The 22,481-nt window shown below is 37.1% G+C and overlaps 1 protein-coding gene across 2 annotated transcripts in view; it reads left to right on the forward strand.

Annotated features, from left to right (window-relative positions):
• Nucleotides 1–6,095: 6,095 nt before the first annotated feature.
• ZNF366 (zinc finger protein 366) overlaps nucleotides 6,096–22,481 on the forward strand; it is a 38,045-nt gene continuing 21,659 nt past the window's right edge. Inside the window, exon 1 of one of the 2 annotated variants that reach the window (XM_033008700.2) lies at nucleotides 6,096–6,228. The gene's annotated coding sequence lies outside the window, so the exon portion shown is untranslated. Of the gene's footprint in view, nucleotides 6,229–7,382; nucleotides 7,465–22,481 lie in introns of those variants that run through there. The other variant, XM_033008701.2, reaches the window with a different exon arrangement.

Genomic DNA, 22,481 nt, shown 5'->3' on the forward strand with positions numbered 1-22,481 from the left:
GAGGAGTTCTTGGCCTGTTAAATGCTTAGGCCTTTACCTCCTTCGGAGTCTGTACCAAACTACCACTAGTTTGGTTAAGGGGTTGAGTGCATCTGTCACAACAGTGCTTCTAGCTGCAGTCCATTAACAGTGCTCTACCTCAAGCAGCAAGAGAAAACGTCTAGCTTTTTGAGTCTGTGGTTGACGGGAGATGAACAAAACTGCAGCAAATTCAGCACATAAACATACAAGCCTAAGAGCCCAGAGATAGTAACTGTTCTGTAACTGCAGTCTTCAGTTCTGCCCCATGTTGTTTTTCCATCCTCCTTTTTAATGACTGTTGCCTAGGACCAAGTGTTGCCAGTCAAAAATCTCAACAGACTTTAAAAAATAAATAAAACTGCCCTACCAAATCACACTGTTATTTATTAGTCACTACACACGCACACACAGACAGCTTCTTCAGAAATATTCTGGAGCTATCCAACACTATTTACTGAGCAATAACTTCTTAGAAGGGATATTCTAGTATTATGTATACACAGAAAGGCCATCAGTAGTGTTGTATTGGTATGTTTTTTGTGTAGGACCTGAAGCGAGCAGCCCTGATGAGCAAAAGGGAAATGCACAGCTGAAGAAATCCCAGTGGCAAGTCTTCTAGTGTAGTCTGAGGTTTTTCCTGTAAATGGGGTTTTTTCCTGTGCTTTAAGTTATAACCAAATGCTTGACTACAAAACAATAGCAGTCTCAGCAAAAGTGTTTTGTTAAAATGAAAAAAAACAAGGACCAAAACCAAAACCCATTTAAACTTTTTGAAGAACAGAGGAAATCTAACAGACCTAAGAGCTCAACTTTTCTTTTTCCATACTTATTCTTGGCTAGATGTCTTAACACTCACTTTTTATTTATTGATAACTGCTTTGAACTCCTGTGAGCTCATGTGTCAATCCATATGCGCTGTCACACACAGTCAATTAGTTTACATTGTCTGACTACTGGCTGCAGCCTTTAATACGTGTGGGACGTAACACAAGTATCTCCAGTTAATGAGAAGTCTTACATCGGTCTGTAGGAGCATCAAATGAATGAGGACTGCAGGAGTACAGTGTTTGCTCTGTCTAGTATTTCCTAAGTGTCAAGGTGAAAAACAAACTCTGAAACACAAAAAATCCAAACCCAAACCCCAGCTAAAGAATCAGACCCTCAAACTCCAATCTAAACACAAGTATAAGGATTCTTCCTTTCTTTCTCTAAAGCACAGAGAGTTTCAAAAAGCCTTAGAGACACAATTTATCATCATTCACACAGGTGTGGAATACTGATTTCCCAAGAGCTTTCTTGGCTCTCCAGTCTAACAGTTATAAATCAGAGGTGCACTGCTTGGTAGCAGAATTGTTGGGTTTTCACTATTTGTGTTTTGCTACCAGAAAGGGCCTTTTTTTAAGTGCCCACAGCACTTCAACTGTAGCACAAGCACTGAATACTTTGGGAAAATATCATAAGCTAAAGGACAAAATCATATCTCAAAAATCATTACAACTATTTATTTCATACAAGACAGAGACTACATTAGCTAAGTGACTAAAATAATTAATATGAAAATGAGTGCAATTGCAGATTGATTACAAAAATTTGATAAATTCAGATCCATTTCAAAATTATCTTGAAATATACTGTCAGGCTTCCAGAAGAAGTATTGTCATGTTATCAGACCTAACAACTTAAGAAACATCATTGGATGGGGAAGAATATGTAAACATATATTTTCCTTATATTTTCTAGAGAGTCAGATATTTTTCAACCTTAGATGCCCAGCCTAAGCCTGTAAACATGTTAAATAATTTCAGATGTTACAGTACATTTAGTGAACATTAGAGTACATGAACACTCTTGATCAAGTAAGATCACCAAGAAAGATCAGAACAAATGTTGAATGAACTTCCCAGTCTAAGAGGCAAAACTGAAGGCTTTACTACTGCCAAATGGCCAGCTTTGAGAAACCACTAAAAACTTGGTGGGGTACTTTACTTTCCACATGTTAACACTTCAAAGGTGACACCAGATTCAAACATACTGACCAAAGCCAAGTTCTTGTCCACCTCTGACCTGAATACAATCCTGCTCACATAACTTTAGGTATGTTAAAAGATGAAAACACGTCCTCTTAATCATACCATCTTATTTTAAAATAGCTTTTGATGGTATTGTTTTAATAAAGGTAGTTGTGATGATTACACACAGGGTACAGGAAAAGCCTGTCTTTAAATCACTGCAGCCAATGTCATTTACCAGAAATGAGTTTGGCCCAGGATGAGTTATAAAGGCCACTTTAAATTATACTAAGGTGTTTATTGTCAGGAAAGCTCCTCTCTTTAGTACAAATCCCCAATTTCTCTCCCCAAAACAATTGACAGATGTGGTTGGTCCAAAGTTTATAGTCTGCAAATATTCATTCAAGTGGTGATTAGATATTATTTACCTCAAAAGTAAAAAATATGAAAGATGGGTAGTAGTGTAAAGCATCTGGAATATTTTCTAATAGTCTAATATTTTCCAATCTGAGAAACTAAATTAAATACATATAGTATGACTACAATAATTAAAAAAAAAAAAAAAAAAAAGTAGCCCTGGAGATATATTATTGAGTAACAGTGTATACAGGCTTAATGCGTAGCAATACAACAAATCACATATATAGCCAAATATTGGTAACTAGAGCCACGTTCTCCACATGATGCAGCACAGAAGAGAAGCCCTTTAGACTCAGTTCCACTTGTCTCTGGTCCCATTAGCATTCTGCCAGCTCATTCCTGAACAGTCTACAGTAAACATGCAATGCAGACAAGAAACCAGGAAAGCACAGCAGAGAGTGACTTACGGAAAACAATTAGGTGTCCTTCAGTTTTTTTGTCTCTAAGTGAGAAGGGTATTATTTTTACTCAGTTAAAATGCCACAGGTATACTGTAGACAGGAAGGAAGATATTAATCTTGTTTTTTTTACAGAGAGTTCAAATGTATATGTTTATTGTCCTAAAGCAATCAAACAAAACAGTAAATGCCCCTGGTCTCATTTTCTCAGGATGAAGTGACATGTTATTGCTGCTGCAGTTATCTCTGTGTTCTATCTATGCTGGATTCTCTTATATCTATGCTGGATAGGGCTCAAATTATTTTTACCATACTGAAATGTTTTATTTCATTCTTATTTTGAACATATAGGAAAACATCCCTGCTGTCACTGAAAAGAGCCTCTGAAACACAATTTATTCCCTACTGGAGTTAAAAAAAAAAAAAAAAAGAAAAAGAAAAAAAAATCAAGGCCTTAACATAAATGTCAGTCTGGTTGAAGATCTAGTCTAATCACACAGGCTAGTACAAGAGGAAACTTCCTTGTGCTCGGTACTTACCCTGACCATGACCACAAGAATGTTTTTTTCCTGGCCACTCCTCACAAGAGACTATGTACTGGACCCAGGAAGCACTTACACTTGAAGTTGTTCACTTATTTGCATTGAGGATGGCACTGCACCTTTCTGAATTTGTATCAGTGGCTTCATTTTGGTAACAGCACAGTGAGAAAAGGTCAAAAAAAGAAGGCAGCTAACACTTCTTCGGAAATATGTTCTGAAATACAGCTTAATTTGTCCCTTAAAACCTGGGTAGATTTCATAAATAGTGTCATCTGTTGTGACTTGGTTTGCATAACTCTAGGTATCAATGATTTTGGCTAAGCTTTTCTTTCTCCACAGTCAGTGACTGCACAGGCAGCAATATTGCAAGGTATTTTTCTGGCATGAAAATCACAGTTTCAGTGTCTCTTCCTCCTTTGGCTGTGATTTTCTGGCAACAGTTGGAAGAAATTGGCAGAAGTAAGAGCAAGACAAACATTACAGTGGCTGCATGCTGGGAAGCAAGATTATTCTACCGGGCCTTGGATGTGGCAACTAAATCAGTCCTGAAAACTTGGATGGTGGAACAGCTGCTGAAAATGGGACCTGAGGTAGGATTAGCAAAGACCTTACATCTCCTGCTCTCCTTGCTGAAGTAAGGGGCTCTCATAGTGTCCTTCAATCAGAATAGCAAAGTCTTATAACCTGTTGAAGATGTCACATGGATGTTTGTGCCCAGCTTCTTAGCTTTGCAATCTTCAAGAAAGGGAAACCTGCTACTTGAAGTAGGGGACATGTGTGACAACTAAGTCTTTCATAAAGGACTACACAGACTATTACACAACCTCAGTGACTTATATAAGAATTATCCTAACTTGGCCAGTATAGGTTTTCAGCTAACTACTGCAGTGTGTTCCCAGTGGAGAGAAACAAAATGATATGTAATGGCAGTCTTCAGGGTCTCATTAGCTTGGCATGCCTGACAAATAAATAAATAACACAAACTTAAACAGCCTGGAAGCTGCTACCATCTTTAAGATCTTGAAAAACAATTTCAAAACAAAATAAATTTTTTTAGCTGTTCGACTGACCCCACGGAACATTCATTTGTTGGCTTCCCAGGCCTCTTTATTTCCCTTGTGTTTAGCATGCACTAGAGATCTGTTTGATTAGGTCCTCCAGCCTCAAGGGTGTATCAAGGATTTAATTTGCAGTATATACCCTAAGTGCATTGCATTCCTTTGCTTTTAAAATTCACCCTTCTGTTCCGCTTTCGCCCACTCCAGGGAACACTGGTGATGTTGTAAGGCCGGAGATCACTCATAGCACCTGCATTGGTCTGTCATATACTGATGTCCATTATCAGAACTTTCAGTTTCTGAATATTAAAATAAAAGCCTCTCCAGCCAAATCGCTGCTAGAAGTCTTCTGGAAATAGTACCAGGAACTCCATGAAGGTACACAGGTGCCAAAGAGCTATGTCCTATGTTGGTTTACAGCGTATCAATTCTCATTGTACAGTAAAAGAAATAATAATTTTTATGGTGTAGCTTCCAACTCATCCTCCCATTAACACTGGATTTGCACCAATAACTCAGTTGATTTCAGCAGCATTCATCTAGCTATTGCTCCTGGATCAAAGTCTGGATGGACAGTTTATAGGACAGGGACATTTAAAATGAGGGTTTTTTTGTGTCTTTCACAGAACTCAACCCTGAATTGCTCGCTGATGATCAGCCCCACCCTCGGTACCACATTACAAGGTCAAATGAAAATGCAGACCCAGTGACAGTGTGAAGGTGTTTACTGGCAAGAATGTTAGAATGAAAAAAAAAAAAATAGTGGGGGAAAAAAAAGGGGAGCATCTAATCACTCTAAGTGGACTTCAGATTATAGATAAAGTTAGGGGAAAACACACAAGCAAACAAAAACACAATGAAGCACAATGGACTAAACTTATCCCAAGTATAACTCCAGCCAGCTGGCCAGTATCTGGTTGTCAAAATACGTTTAATGGGAAAAGAAACAAAATAAAGTACAAAATATGTCTTAGAACATAGCATACTGGTTTTGTTTGTATAAATCAGGATGTCTTTTATAATGCAATTCTTTGAGATAAATTACTTATTACTGCAACTCCAATATCAAGTTAGGATCATCACCATTTTTGCGACCCCTTTGATCCCCCTTTTTATTTCACAGCATTCTATAAATACCGAATGTGCTATTTTTTTGTCATCGCAGTAAAAAGGGGTTTTAGGAAATTTTATACCTATATCACCATGGAAACAAGTTATGTGTATACATCTATGATCACTCCTTCTCTAGAGTAAAAGCCTACAATATCTGTGCAAGCTTATGGCTAATTGTTCTGCATAAGACATGAGTGTCTTATTCCTACCCACTGCTTCGGAAATTCATTTCATGTAGTTACACATAGCAAGCTGTAAAATAGGTTTTATGAAGCCAATAATGCAGATATAATACTTGAGGAATTCCTTTTGCTTTGGATATATTTATTTTTCCAAACATTTTGTTTGAGAGAAAACGAGATTGTTATCTGCTGTTTCCTTATTTTTTTGCAGGAAAGCAAAGGGTTGTTGACTTCCTCTCCCCTCCCTTCCTTCCTTCTTTCTGAAGGTACTGTACTCATCTGAAAAAAAGAGAACAAAATGATTGTTCCTGTTCTCTTTCTTAAGTCATTTGAAACACTGTCCCTGCTAGTTTTCTAAGTTTACTGCAATCTCTGCACAGGGGGAGGGAGAGAGAGGGGGGGGGGGGGGGAGAGAGAGACAGAGATTACCAACATGAGAGCAGGTAGAGAGTTTAGGGCAAGACTCCTTCCAGCTTCAACAACTGGTAAGTTAAGTAAAAATGCTTTTATGGTTAGCTCTTTAGAAGTACGATATATATACTTTTGTATTAAGAAAAGGCATTAATCAGATACACATTTAACTGATAAGAATATAATAACCCTCTGCATTGACAAGCAGCATATTTATGCTATACCTATAGTCTGGTTTTTAGATACTGGTGGTAATAGCATACGGTTTAACTAATGAAGACAAGAAAGTGTTTTCCATTGAGGCTGATAATATTCATAACATAATCTGCTGTGAATTTTGCATATATGGCTTCTGCTACCAGAATCTTATTACAGGCTTCACTAACTTTATCTTGAATGTTTCAGCAAGATTCACTGGGCCATTGGTGAAATAAAAAGAGGAGCTGTGTCATGTGTAAATTGATGTATTTAATATATCATCTGCCACTACTGAAGTCTGCTCCAACCCACCAGCTTGTGCTATAGTGGGAGAAGAATTACTAGGACTTTTTTTTTCCTTCAAACTGTCTTGCGTTTATGATTACAAATGTTTATCTCTACTCATCTGTGTATATGATTAGTCTAGGAACAGTGACCTTTAAGACATGGTAAGACAGTTCCAGGTTCTCACTTGAAAAAAAAAAGAAAATGTTCATGTTGTGTAGTACATAGCAACACCGAGTCTGGCCACCAGCATCACTAATAGGATGATCTCAAACATGTATTTGTTTTTTTCATTGCTCTATATATCGGTAATATATTTCATGTGGGGCATAAATGTATCAGAATGATCACAAGTGGCACATAAAATGAGTGATTGAATGCGAGAGTGTGTTTCAAATATTGGAAGAGAAAAATCCCCACCACCACCCCCCCAATGCTTTTATAAAACCAGAATGCAGAGCTGAGGGGAAGAATTAGGAGACGTGTCCATTTCTCTACAGAAGGAGAGCTTGGTCATCTTCTGATCCAGTATTTCTTCCAGCTGCAACTCTCTGAAGTGCAGGGTCCACTGCAGGGTGCCCAGAGCCCAGGCAGAGTTGCTCCAAAGGGTGGGCAGGCATCATGTAGGGCCAGCAGGCAGATCGAGCTGCCCGCTCCCGCTCCCACCGGGGCACCTGGGCTGTGCTTCCGTCCCGGGACAGCCTTCTGCTCCCACCCCTCGCTGAACCAACTAGTGGAAAGGATTTTCTTCCCCCTCTATCTGGTGTCTTTCTGCATTTTTTTCTGTAGGAAGGAGTGATCTACCCCAAATTCAGCCTGATTTCTGGGTAAGTTGTAGATTCCCTTGGGTGTAGGAGCAGCAGATGGGTTCTGCCAAAGGAGGTGGAAATAACTTGTTTCTCAAACTCCGTAGCTTAGTGTTGCAACTCGGTCTAGTTTGGTACCAGTTATTAGGTTTATTTGATTATACTTAACACACAATAGCAAGTTAATGCTAGATACTGGCATGAAAACCACTTGCCGTATCTTTTGCTCAGATACCTGGGTTTATATTTTATGTGACTAAATACTGATTCAAATTAAATAGATGATTTGGACAGATATTTTGACGGTTACATGTCAAACATCTGGAAAACTACTTTTCACTTCAAGTAAGAAGTAGAGGAGTCTCTAAAATATTAAAAAACCCATAAGGTCTGTGTCTGTAGTGGCATTTTGCTAATACTGCAGAGTGTTAGTCTGGTTTCAATCACCTGTAAGTTTTGATCTGGTTAGTTCAGAAGTTCAAATTATCATATAGGTAAGAGACAATTGCAGCCTTTAGGTATAAATTTTGGTTTTGAAGATACTAAACATTGATGTATTCTTGGTTTGGACCCTGTATACGACAAATGCTTTCTCTTGAGATATTGTTTGAAATACATAAATAAGAATATGTATGTTCATATTTATAGTAGGTTGCCAAAAGCAGTACATGCTGTTTTCAAACCCATTCCCCAATAAAGAGCACACAGAAATATCATTTTTAAAGGAATGCTTAATAGTTTGACAAAAAAACAGACCTTGAATTTTTAACTTCATTCTTAGATTTCACCTATTGGGTTTACTTTTCCTCCAGATAATACATCTTTGCAATCATTTGGACTTTATTTGTTTTCACACAGTATAATTTATTGTTGGGATGAGAGTAACATGATTTAGTATAAAGGTGATTTACAACATTAAAGTAAAACAACTACTATCTTTCTTGAGGTATCTGGAAGAGGAGATTTTTGTCTGCTGTGTTATCCTTATCCCACATTGCTGAGATATTTACAATCAGAGAAGAGTATAGTCTGAGGCTGAAATGAGTACACATCTACCACCATCTTATGGTACAAATTAAATGTTTGTGAAATGAGTTTTCAGTTATTCACCTCAACGTTATAAAAAAAAAAAAATACTGAAGCAATAAACCAAGAACAAAAAGAAAGAGGTGCTGTCTATTTTGGTTAAAGTCTTATTGCTTCTATTGCTAAGAGACATATTTATGTATATAGCATACATAAGTAAATGGTCAGTCAGCATATGTATTTTCCTAGAAAATTATTCAAAGCCATTATTTCCATTTGTTTTCTTCTCAATTATAATGAAACAAAATATACAGAGATTTTGGTTTTGTTCAGAAAAATAAAAACAAAACTACACCAGTGATGGAAAAGATTTAACAGAAAAAAAGTTGTAGCCCATGTGAATCCTAAGTTAACAGGTCTGATTCAAAAAGCATAGTCATTGATAGAAATCTTTCTGTAAATGTCAGTTGGATTCTTATAATTAGGACTGGCCTCTTTAATGGTGAAAACTGAGGACAATGTGAGTTTTAAATGCAGAATAGGAGCACTGAGTTACATTCCTAGTAACATTTTGGCATCTCTAACATAGATTTTTGATCAGGAAATAGTTTCAGTATTTGAATTTTAAGATTTTGTTGGTTTCACATTCTTTCAAACAAGCACACTGATAAGAGCCTTGCTTTAGGACTATCTGGATGTAGAGCAGATAGTGGTGGACTGAGAGGCATGATGTGCATCTCACAGATGAACATATGGGCATGTCTTTTAGGTGCTGTTTCTAGCAGTGCCAGATAGATAGGCAGGATTTAGAGTGGGAGAAGCACAGCACAGGGGGATGGATCATGATAGCAACCCGAGACAAGCCTCGTATACTGAGGCAGAAGGGTATGGGTTACTCCAGATAGCACCTGTATTGTTTTCAAACTTTGATACTGCAAAGCCTCGATGATGCAGAAAGACATCTATCTGAATGGACCTCTACACTCAGCCAGACATGTCGGCAGAACACCACCATGAGAATCAAAAGCAGTAAAGGCTGTGTAAGGAAAGAGGGTTTTTCTGGGCCCATAGTTTAATGAGACATGTCAGGCAAAGGTGTGTAAGAAACAGTAGCTTCTTACTAGTTGGTAAGAAATGATCCATAGCTTCTGAGCACTAATGCATGTTCCCCAGTACTAACTGGTTGAATGAAACAAAACAGCTTCTTCAAACAAACTTTACAAGTGCTCTGCAGACTGCTATAGGTAGTTGTAAAGCTATTAATTTGTTTGATGGACTAATTTTATACCCCAGCTGATTTTTAAAAGTAGACCACCTGTTAAAACCAAATGAACATTTTCTTCTTAAATGCAGTGGTTTTTCCCATTCTACTTAACCATCCCAGAAGACCACTGAAAAGGAAGGAATGACAGCTTGGAGAAGAAAGAATTATAGAGACAAATAATGTGAAGCCTTTATTAAGAAAAAAAGCAAGTCTAAAAAGAAAGATGTCTTGGTATTATCCTCTTTCTGCTGAAAAGCTGGTATTCTGAAACTGAGGCCGCAGCTTTCCATTGCTATTAAAATGCAGTGGAATTTGATGAATGCTACTCAGATTTTCATCCAGTGAAGAGGCCTAAGTCAATACTTATTGGTTATTTAAAACACGTATTCAAATGCATGCTGAATGTCTGATTTTTCTCTGTATCTATCTAGCAGGACTAGTACTTCTTGCCTGGTTTCTAAAATGCTAAAGATCCAATGAAAAATATTTAATCTTTGTTTGAGTTCCTTCCAAGCATAATATCTTTGTGACTTGATTTTGTAAAACAAATGGTTTTATACTAGTGTTACCTTGATCTTGATAAACAAAATACAGCATTTTCCTTCTAAACCATGTTTAATCTATTGTAAAGAATTCTAGTGTGACTGGAAATTATTAAGCTAAGTAATCATATATTGAAAGAAAATACTGTCATACTCTGAAGGTTACAGGAAGAAATTATGTGAAAATTTGCCTTTTTTTTTTTACTTTCACTCATTATTTCCTGCTTTGTATGTTAAAAAGACACATTATTAATTATTTGAATGAAGGATGAAAAAAAATATTATTCTTACTTTCTCTTTCCTCCCTTTTCAACTATGAAAGCTGAAACACTGACACATTTTCTTCCTACTTTGTAGGTGTTTATGAATTCATACGATTTAAAGAAAAAAGGATAAAAAGTGTGCTTCCTGAAAACCTATTTTCCCCTTGCCAATATTTATAAAGAGTTAACGTGGAAACATCTAACTTTCCAGCTGCTTATGCTCATTAACAGCACTAGAGTTCAAAGAACACTAAAAAATACAAATGTTCATTGAATCTGAAGGTTCATTTAGTTAGAAAAAAAAAAACCTACAAGGTAAACTGAGTGTCATACACTGATAACATCACTTTTCACTAGTGGATTAGAGAAAGTTACAATTGACTTGAAATTGAAATAGGCGGGCAACTTATTCTGACACCAGGCCCTCTGATAAGCCACAGGTGTGTTTTCTGGGAGGGACAAGACAACTTCCAGTCTTCCGCTTCACTGGTTTGTTGCTATTCCTGACTGTGCAAAAAGCCACTGGTTAGGGTTGCAATGTAACTGCTAGATTCTTTTTGCAGTGATGAAAGACCTTTTGTTTTGTGCAGGGCTCTATGTTGGATCTGCTACTAAAGACTTTGTAAATTGGAAACAGTATGTCCTTTTACCAATACCCAATATACTAGATATAAACCAAATAAAATATACTATTTCTGGTTTAGTTTTCTGTCTGAGGTGCTTTCAAAAGCAAATATTGTTTCAGCTTTCTGTTTCAGTCCCAGGTAAAAGTGACTTGAAATATTTTTTTTTTATTTGAAAAGCGTGTGTCTTTCATACAGTACTTCCAGGTAGCACTATACTTTTCTACCTGTCTACTTTTTCTTAAAAGTATTTGGATTACATGTGTAATGAAACAATATCAGGAGGTGAAAAGGAAAGGGATGACCTGTTTTTAGAGCATCTGTCAGCTTCTAAGAAACAGCAGAACGTGTCTGAACCATCTGGTAGTCATCAGCCCATGCTGGGTTACTTCCCTAGTGCATGTTTCTGAAGCTTTGAAGAGTGTCCCATATTTGTTCAAAACTATTACCCTGTGATAGGAATTCCAGAAAACTGTGGAGGACCTCCTGGAAGAGCAAGTTGACAACAATGTTCTTGTAGGTTTACCAGAAACTGAACCCATTCATTTTTAAAGGTGCAGGAAAATAGTATTTTTTCTGCAGCACTACAGCAAGGAATCACATCATCATGAGTATCTATCAAACAGTTTTTCTGCATAATGCTGCATCACATGAAGTCACCAAAGTTTCCAGAATATTTTTATGTCTGTAGGTAGCATTTGGTCAGGATGCTATGGAAGCAGTCACATGCATCAGAGAAATGGTGCTGACTGACTTCTCTGTATCTCCTCTTCCCTCTGCCAGAAAAATCAAAATACTAATTAAATTCTTTTGATCCCAAATACATTAATTTATATTTTCATATCCCATGAAAAGGAAACCTCTCATAAGCTAAAGCCACAGGTGAAGAAATGCAATTGAACAGATGTCACTGTATTCTGTAGACAAATTATCAGGCCTTGGGATTCCTTCTAATGACTGTAGTGAGCATTTTCACTAACTTGTTCCCTAGTAAACACAAAAAAGTTACATGGACAGACACTCAGGGAAGGCACTGAACATGGTTAGGACAATAAGTTGGTACAGAATTCACAGAAGTATTTATCCTCTGGATAATATCCCCCTGACCATACTGCAGCCTTGCCTGTTACTCATCCCAAAACACAACAATAATTTCTATCACATATTCCAGGGTTTTGTATGTGGCACTTGGCATTTTTATAGGGAAAAAGCCCTGAATAGAATCATTGGGGATGAAGGGGGTGGGTCAGGACTGAGAGAAATAGTTACATTAATATATACAGTGTTTTTTTTAAGAAAACTTAATTTTATATTACTCGTTGGCCATTCTTATTCATGGGGCAGAGTCACAATGGTTTGATGTTTTATTTTTGTTTCTTTTTTCTTGTGATGAAAACCTGAACTGAGATAGCATGCCAGAAATTTGGCATCAGTAATGGTGAAGGATTAGTACTAGTGTGGTTTGGGAACTGTTTAGAATTTTGGATTTCAAACCATGTTTCTTCTTACTGTCTTTTTTAATTTTTTTTTTTCTTTTGGCAAAAATTAATTTCTTATTTGTTTGTAGTTCTAGTCTCTGTTATGGTATATGCTGATGAAATCTGGCTAAATCTGAACTGCCATTCCCACTCCGTATGCTAGTATATTGAATTCAGTAAAACTGCCATTTTAAATGTTTCAGCTTAAAATAATTAACCTCAAGAATTTTTCCCTGCTAGTTGATTTACATAGAGATTTATTTTCCAATTGATCAAAATTACAGCAGTAATATAAAATTTGCTTAAAATTTCAGATTTTCTTTAGTTGTGGCAACAAGCTAAAGCTTATTTTTAAACCTTTTTAGAAGTTAACAAAATAATTAAGAGCAATATGCAGGATGCATTCTGAGGATGAGAGAGGGAAAGCATTTGCTTTTTGCTGTTCAGTCAAGGAGGAGATTCAAGTTTGGCATCACAGGTGAAGGGCAAATCCAGAGAGGAAGTTATCTTAAATTACTTTCTTGCAGGCACTTCATAAGATCAGTCAAAAATACCATTTTATCCTGGAACTGAAGAACTAAACACATTCCTTTTTAAACAAAATAAACTGATTTTTAAAAATGAACTCTCATTTGAATGCAATTGTGAGATGTATGTGAAGGTGATAATTTTTCTAAATACATATTCAGCATGGTTTCAGTGCTTTAACACAGATATTATGCTCTGGCAGTCTGGAAAAGAGAGCTCTCTAATCACAGTGCAGATACATCAAAAGTAGTTTCCTCAAATGCCCCAGTAATTTGCCTTAGAAGCCATTTTTAACTCTGTTTCATTGCTCATGATTCTTAGCTTTTTTTCTATTTGGGTAGCAATCAAATAAACACAGGGGTGTCCTAGGAATAGCACTAACATCTCTAGTTCATTTGCTTTGTTTCCTACTGAACTTATGTTCAGAGTGAAATGCCTGAATCACTGCTGAGTCAGTTTAATTTCAAGTGAGTAATAGAGATTAATAAAGATTAACCAGTGTTTTCAGCTAAGTAGCTTTTCCAGCAAGAATTCTGCTCAAACTGCAGCTGAAAACAAATTTATTCATATTTCTTAAATGATTAGGAAAGCATCATCTGCTAATGACTTTTAATGAACTGAACACCAGCAGACATGTCTAGTAGCAGATATATTTTTCCCAATTCTCTCAGTTTCTGGATGAAATTCTCTTTTTTCAGTTCTTGTAGGATACAGCATGTCTTACTGTAACATGCGATACCTACCACTTCAGCAACCTTCAGTTTCACTATGAATTTTGAATTGTGTGAAAGAAATAATTGAACACAAATTAAATACAAAAAGCAATGGTCCTGCTGAAGACTAATAATACTACCTCATGTTTAAGTAAAACTAGACTTTAATTGAAAAACTAATCTGTTTTGGAGACTTTATATGGCAACTCTCCCATACAATCCTCTTCTCCCTTGGCCCTTCTCCAAGCATATGTACACAATTTACCAGGTACTTTATTTTTTGAGGTACCTGTTGCTCTACACATTCAATGCCCAGAAGGTACAATTAACTACTAATAGTATAGGAGTGTGCCAGCCAGCTGGCTTGAAGAACTAAAGCTGAAGGTGGCCCTTAGCTACCCTTTAAGATAACAAAGAAGTAGGGGGAGACCATACCACCTCTCTGGCCTCCATAGAGGTGATAATGACACTGGGACTACAGTAGGAAGGAAAGCTCAATCTATTTCCTTTTTAAAGTTCATGAATACCAGTGAAAGCTTTACTTTCAAAACAACAGCCGAAGCAGGACAGCTTAAGGGTTATGGCAGGGCATGATTTTTTGATCATTTAATTTTGGGTGTTCTGCACAGCTTCATTATTTGTTTTAAAACAATATTACTGTACGGCTTAGTCCCCCTCTGTCTCCACTTCACTCTGTGGCGTTTAATGATTGTGCTTTGTAGGTGGAAATTTTATGTCCAAAGTGTTCTTTCAAGGACTCCACACTCTATTCAATATTACTATTTTACTACCAGATCCTTCCTTATACTCTTTATTTGTTCTTCTGTTCACCCTGTCTCCTATAATATCTGTATGGTGAGAAAAAAAAATCTGAAAACTGCATTAGTTGTATTTGATAATTTTCCAGAGGAAAAACTATTTATTACATAGGATTCCTATGGTGCCAAAAATGTGCTGTTTTATTTTGCAGTGGTAGATATGAAAGTAGACAGGAAACAGGGATGGAGTGTTAGGACTTCTATAAACAGTGATTAAAGTGACTCCACATACTTTATAAAGGCAGGGGCAGATCCATGGTTCCAGCCTTTGACATGTGAATTTCTTATCCACTTAAGAAGAGGAAGAAATTTTTCTTATTGGCATCACCTCATAACAACCAAATCCAAATCTTGTTCTCAGCTACACCCCAGATTTTCCATAATGATTTCGGTACAACATGGATGATTCCAGGGAGAGAATTAGGACAGTTACTTAGGATGAATTACTGCCATTGTTTAACTAAGTAATTAACTGAGCTGGCCAACCCATCCTCAATTCCAATAACTAGTGAGGGCAGGATCAAATTGCATTTCCACCCAGTCTGCTGGCACCAGTTTAGCTTTGCACATTTGAAGGTTTGCTACTGTATGTGCTCCCGATGTCACCATCATGGCCAATCTGGTCCTGTCGGTCCTGAACTCTGGGCAGGGTCTGAAAACCCAGTATACCTATACCCAAATGTTCTTGGGGACCCAGTCCTTTAAGAATATTTATATGAAAATGAATATATACCAACGTCATCAAATCCAGTGCAAAATATAACAGCCACAAGGCAGGAGACTTTGATTCATTTCCTTCTTCCCCCCTGAGGAGTTTGAACCCATATGTCTACCCTCTTAGGGGATTGCCCTAACTAGAACCTGGGAGGGTAGCTGCTGTCCTCTGGCTGGAGCTGGGCCATTACACAGAGAGAGAAGCAACTGCCAAGGGGCGGGCAGCGGAGAGAAGCCAGACAGGGCAGTTAGGGTCTGCAGACTACATCCCTCTACAGATAGGTCTGGGCTCCCCTCCAGGTGTCACTTCTACAGGTTTATCAGAAGTTAAAGGCACTTCACCCTCCTGAGCGGATGCATTTATGGCTTGGCTGCGGTGTCAGGCTCCTTTCAGTTAATTCTTCCCCGTAACCCTTTCTCTGCAGTACCATAGCTCTGGAAGAAGGGACGCAGGGTCCAGTAAGGGTGAATGCAATTTGTTAATGTACATGCTCAGCCTAAACTCAGACCTGTACTCATTTCCTGGAAAACAGCTCTCAGCCCTCAACCTTGTGTTTTTGTTTTCTTTTCAAAACAAGCAAAACTAGTCTGGGGTACCTAAGATAATTTCTTATTGACATGAGCACAGGAGCATCTTCAAAAGCAGCTCAGTGTCACACACTCGTTAGCCTGATTGAGTCGATAGCTCACCCTCGCATATTCTGCAAACTTCTATTCAAAATATGAATGTATTTCGCTTTCTTGTTTTGGTGGAAAAAAAAGAGAGGCATTGTACATTTAAAAAACCCTAACCAATAAAGACTATGCAATTAAAGGGTTACCACCAAAAATGACCCATTTTTTCAGTGGCAAAATAATGGTCTCTAAAGATGTGAGAAATTTAAGAAGAATGGGGTCATCTGTTCAGGTAGTTGGCGGGGAAATGGAAGATGGAGCATGAGTGAAGTAATCTACAGTACACATGAATTTCAGGGGATTTTAAGGAGAGGAAATAGAAGTATTTCAGGGAGAAGTAGGTTGAGAAGAATGTAGGTGGGCATCTGTTCTCCTGCACAATGCAGCTTTCACTGCCCTGGCTCCTCTCTAAATCTCTGGAGGTATAAGACCCTCTGTCAAAGCACACACAGATATTTCCATATGCCACTCAGCCCACAAGAGAGAGTTGTCTTTGGATTTTTGTATTACATAACTTCTATCTACATTCATCCTCCATGGAATAAAAAAAAAAAAGAAAAAAGAAATCAGAATGCAACATCACAGCCACAGACAACTGGAGACCTGAAGACAATGCTGGGAAGTTATCAGGATACTCTCTCCTGTTTCTTGCATTCTTTACAAGACTAGTAACTTGGGTTAGCTACTACCGAGTACGATTGGGTTAGCTTGGGTTAGCTACTACTGAGCTGATATGACTGGTTTTACATCCTCCTGAACCTCGCCAGCAGCTATGTTTCAGGCTACACTTAGAAGATTTCTGTGGAGGGAAAGAGAAAGACAAGAGGGTGGGCCAGAGCCCACCCTGCTGTGGGCAGAGGTGGGGGAGAGCTGTCCTGTGGACCCAGAGGTAGAGTTCTACCAGCAAATGGCTGTTCAGACCCCACTTCCTCCCTACCCCAAAGTAGCCTTGATTTCCTCGCTGGTACCAGGCAATCAGGTAGGTCGATGTTCTCAGCCAAAGACATGTAATCTTTGTCCCCTTACACACTTTCAGGCCAGATAATTTGTTGTGCTTTGCAGGATCCCACCATGTGTAGCTGTGGTTTGGGGTGACTTTGTGTAAATAGCTAACACTTCAGAGCCTATGGACTTAACATCCACTTTGTTATCCAGGTTATATATGTATTGCTGACCATTTTAGCAGACAGAATAGAGAAACAGAGAGGGACTGAACCACAGATGGAATAGAGAAGTGAAGAGGGAAGGAAACATAAGAGAAGAACTAAGAAAACTCATAAAGAGGAAGAAAAAAGAAAAAAAAAAAAAAAAAAGAGAAAGGAGGATAAGAAAAAGAGAAATAATAAGCCATAACAGCAGTAAGCCTACACTGTACTCAAAGGGCACTTCATATATACATGTACATATGACTAGAGATGGTCTGTGAGGCTTAAGTACTGAAAGGGGCATTACCAGTAAGACCCTATTGCAAATGTTCAGTGGTTAACTCAGCCATACTGCTCTGTGACCTCCACCCACTGTCTTGTTAGGCAGCAGAAAAGTAGTGAGAATCATAGCAAAGGTTTTGCTAAACTAAGGACAGAGCACTCCTAAAAGCAATGAGAGGGATAGTGCACAATTTTGCTAAACTCAGAACACAGCACTCATACTGGAGAGAATAAAATTATCTACAGCTCCATCAGTAGAGCACAAGGCAATTTTTTTAAAATCTCATCAATGCCACCACTTAAAAGCAAATTATGCTATAAACCACTCTATAAGCACATCTGATGTCACAAACAGTGCCCCAGCTTTGGCAGGATGGTAGAACTGCTCCAGGCATTTGGCTGAGGAAATCTCAGAATCTAATTTAACACTTTCAATAATTATCAAAACAAAAATTATATGTAAGTTGTAGGAAAGTGAATGTGCATTCATTGTGATATTATTTGAAGCATTTTCTCTAGTACAAGAAATATCAAAGTAACTGTACTCCTGTAAAAGTGTTTATAGTGTCCTTCTCCCTGAAAATTGAGAAGAAATCCAAATTACACATATATCCAAGATGATTCCAAAAGCCACTCCATAAGCAGTGCAGGCACATGGGTATGTTTCCTAGAATTCTGTATTTCCCATCTGAAATAAAACTAAGATTATGTAAGTTAAAATCATTAAATTTGGGAATAACAAAGACAATGCAGGTAGGGTATTTCTATTGCACAGTTTTCTGAGAGAAGAATCATTTCTTTGTATTAGTGCCATTTCCCAGGCAGTTTTAATGCAGCTATACTGCATAGGAAGCCCTTAGAGCAGAAGGAACATTGAAAATGATCAAACTTCAAACACGAAAAAAGGAAGACATGACAAAACAGAGTCAGTGAAGGAAAAAGAATTATTATTTAATATATGATACCTTTGCAAGTTTGTTCCTTGTTTACAGTTCATCTGTTTACTGTGTCATGTTAAGCTGTTTAAGCATGTCAGATTTTTTAATCAATTAAGTTTCTTAGGTGTGTGTTTGTATGGTTTTCATTAAGCTTGTCTGCAAAGGTTATCATCTTTTAACATACTGTCTCAGGACACAAGTTATTTTTTTCTGTATATATATACAATACAATTGTCAAAAGTATAAAATTTTTGTCATGGCATAGATGGGTTCATATCTCACTGGACAACAGAATCCATAAAAAATAACAAGGAAGATTGTGAAAGATTAGTTTCAGGGTTCATTGAAAGTCTTTCCATAAACCTTAGTGAGCTCTGATTGTGCCCTAAGATGAGTTACCAAGGCTGTCAGTTTTCTTTTACCAAGCATTTGCTGAGAAAAAACCCACATTTGTTGCTGGAAAGAAGAAGTTTTATCCTGAAGCCTGATACCAGCAGATGAAGGTAATTTCCCAGGGAGAAGTGAAAAGGCACCAAGCTCCTCAGGACTATCATACTAATGTAGGAACCACAAATCTGATCTGGTCCACTTCTCATTTTCAGTCATTCCAGATCATTTTCATGAACAAGTTTACTTATTTCCAATTATAATTATATTAATGATGGTAATCCAAAAGAGGAAGAGAAATATTTATGGCAATATCTTTGTCTTGATAGTGTTCTTAATTTAAGCAGACATATCTATCTCATAAAAGTCATGGGACGAGAAGTCTTATCTCAGACGACAATTAAGCTGGTGGTTAAATCATGGACTTCACTCAACACCAGGTCTACATGCATGTGTGAGAGAAAAAAACAAGTGTTTGTAGAAGCAGTATTGGAAAAGATTTGACTAAACTCCACAGTGGCTATTATTCCCAGCTCAGGCCGTTTTTTTTAAGGCTTCCCCAACATTTGTGTCCCCCTAATCAGTATCTGCATTCATTGATTTTGGATACTTTCCCTAAATCTGTGTTTATTTTTGCAGGATAGTCCAAATTTCTGTCTTTTCCCAGATCCACACTGTGGCAGAAAAAGTGCTATCTTCATTTAAAATTTAGGTTAGCTTCAAATAAGGTAGCGTAAGGACTTCAAGGCTGACTGGGGTCTATTAACATATACTGGATTTATATATAACTTGTACTCAGTTTATATATTCAGTTTGAGTATATTAACGTACACTCAATATATGTTAATGGAGTTGTTTTTTCAGATTTGTGTGCTTCAGATGTGGATTTTTATGCCTGGAGAACATGGATGAAAAACACAATTTGCATAGACTTCTCTAAAGAATAAGAGAGTAGGATTGACACTGATTTCAGAGAAGTTCTGGTATGGGTTTGAACATGGACTTTTACCTGCTGCCCTAATCTATGATTGTAATTATGCAAGCCCATAGTAAACAGAATAACTTAATTTGAAACAAACTATACAAATAATCCATAATTGAATAAGAATAGCAGTTGAGCCAGTATCTAGTGAAACTAGTACTGAAATAAATAAATATTCTGAGCATGTTTTAAACTATTGCATCATTCTTCAAGGCAGCACCTACAAACAAAAATCTGACTGTACAAATGACAAGCAGGTGTACTGATTTTACAGATATGAAACATTATTATAGTCTAATCCAAATTCTTACTCAAGACAGGCCATAGAACCAGAAAATCAGATAAGACATACTTGAAAATTACATGTTAAAAATATCCACATGGTTGTTTTCCAACTCTCAGTAATTATGAAATTCCCTATAGAAAAGGAAATGAGGAACAGCAACTTTATTGCATTACTTCACTCACACACTGGAGGTAACAAGAAAAGAAAGAAAAAAGCAGTTTATGGAGCGTTCATGCTGTCACTGAAGGAAACTAGCAGGGAAAATCATAAAGAGGGATCAGATGTGCACTAAATGAAAATACTTGGTTACTGGTAATGGATACATTAATGTTTGTACAGATATTCCCAGCATTTTCAAAGTCTGACAAATAACTCAAAGCAGTGTAGATTCAGTAAGAAACACTGCTTTGCTGATGAAATGAGATTAATTCATCATAGTAAAGCCCCTCGGGTCAGATCCTGAGACTGATGCAAGTTTTACATAAATAGCAAATGAGTGAAAACTAAGTGAAATATTTGGTGCTTAGTTCAACAGCTGTATGAATGAATACATTTAAACCCCAAACCTATTTGAAAATTTGAACTGAATGAAGGACATCACATTAAAATCATTAGGACAGCCATAACCATCTCTGTAACAGTTTACAAAAGTCAGTGACTGAAAAAAAACAAAACAGCTCATTGTTTTATAAGGCTGAAGCTCTCCAACTCTTCAATTTTAGCTCAAGGAATGAAATAGTGTGTCATTTGTCACTGATCCTCATCATATCCAACACAGAAACAGATGTTTAATTTCATTATTTTGTTATAGATGCCAATATTTCAGTACCCAAGAGGAGAGCAGAAATGCACTTTTACAGGTCACCGTTTCTACAGTCATACTTGTTCAATTAAATGTGAAGTTTCTCTTCCAGCTAAGAGAAGCTGTTCAGCCTATTCAGCCACCTTTAGACTTCCTACACTTTCCTCTGTTTCATCTTCTAAAATAGCAGCCACAAGTGCAAACCTCCTGATAAAGTAGCCTGTTTCACTTTGTCAGAGGGTACATATCACTTTCACTCATCTTGGTCTCATTTCTGGTTTTACCATTCTCTTGCCCAAGAGCAAAATTACAACAGTAGTAGTCAGTGTTTAAGCTTGAGAGACTTCATAACCTCGCATTTTTATGGCTGGGCTTATAAACAGAAGTCTATAAACAGGAGACATTTTCATACAGGAAACAGAATCTTGGTTCTACTGAAGTCTAAAGAAAATTTTCTGTTGACTTCAGCACAGAATATTAACTGGAGACTGTAACAATGCATGTGCTTCTAGAGTGAATATCATGACTTACACACATTTTTAATCCTTTGTAGAAATGAGATGAGTGGAAATGAGAAAGTAAATCGTGATTCACATTCTGTATTAAAGTCTCTTCATCTTTCATGGAAGTTAACAATATTATTAGCTGATGCACAGATATTCAATTTTGGAAATACCTCAAAAACTATTTGAACTCATTGCAGCCTTTCCTTTCTTTTTTTGAAAGGTCAGAGAGAGAGCATTTGTGGTTTTATTTTTCAAAAGAATATATTTCCAAATATACTTATTTGTATAAAGAAGGAAACTGTGAAGATTTTTGCTTGTTCTAAAGAAATTAATTTTTTAATAAGCTCTGGAGTGATAGGTTTAGGGGTTTTTTATGCTTAAGTGCCCATATAGCATGGAAACCTTTGTCTCATTGAGCTTTTCAGATCAAGTTTTCAAAACTGGGGAGCTGAAATACTGCAGATAAAATTTAATGTCTGTCCAGGTTTAAGATAATATCAGTGTTTAGAATCACACCCCATTGTGCTGCATAGAATTACTTTTTAAATACTAAGTGCTGAAGAAAGAAAGAAGTTTTAAAGTGCTTGTATAGGAAACACAAAATGTCCCTAAGAGCTATTTAAACCAAAGCATTTTCAATTCACCCTTCCTTATTTGTTGTTGAGTATTAAAATGAGATCACATCCAGAGTCACATAGAATAAAATTATTGTGGAACTGTGCTATTAAAAGCTTTAAAATTCTCCACTGAAGTTATTTAAATAAGGGACTGATCCTGAACTATTTCTTACATGGTGGTCAAATTTGCAGTGTCTTCTGCGGTTTCCTCAAGACTCACACTTTTATACAGTTAAGTTCTGGCCAAGGTGAAGATCATACCTCAGTTCAAATTAGCAAGGGTTTGCTACCAACATGAAAGGAGATGAGAAGAGAAGCTGCATTTAATCTTTCCTCAATTTCTACATCATGGGGTTTAGCAGATTGGAGGGGGGAAAAAAAGCAACAGGGTGATCCTTATTTAGACTGGAAATCTGTACTTTCCCTCCCCTTTTAGGTGCTCTTTTGTT

The sequence above is a fragment of the Tyto alba genome, unplaced genomic scaffold (assembly GCF_018691265.1).
Source record: "Tyto alba isolate M040663 unplaced genomic scaffold, T.alba_DEE_v4.0 Super-Scaffold_42, whole genome shotgun sequence".
Lineage (NCBI taxonomy): Eukaryota > Metazoa > Chordata > Aves > Strigiformes > Tytonidae > Tyto > Tyto alba.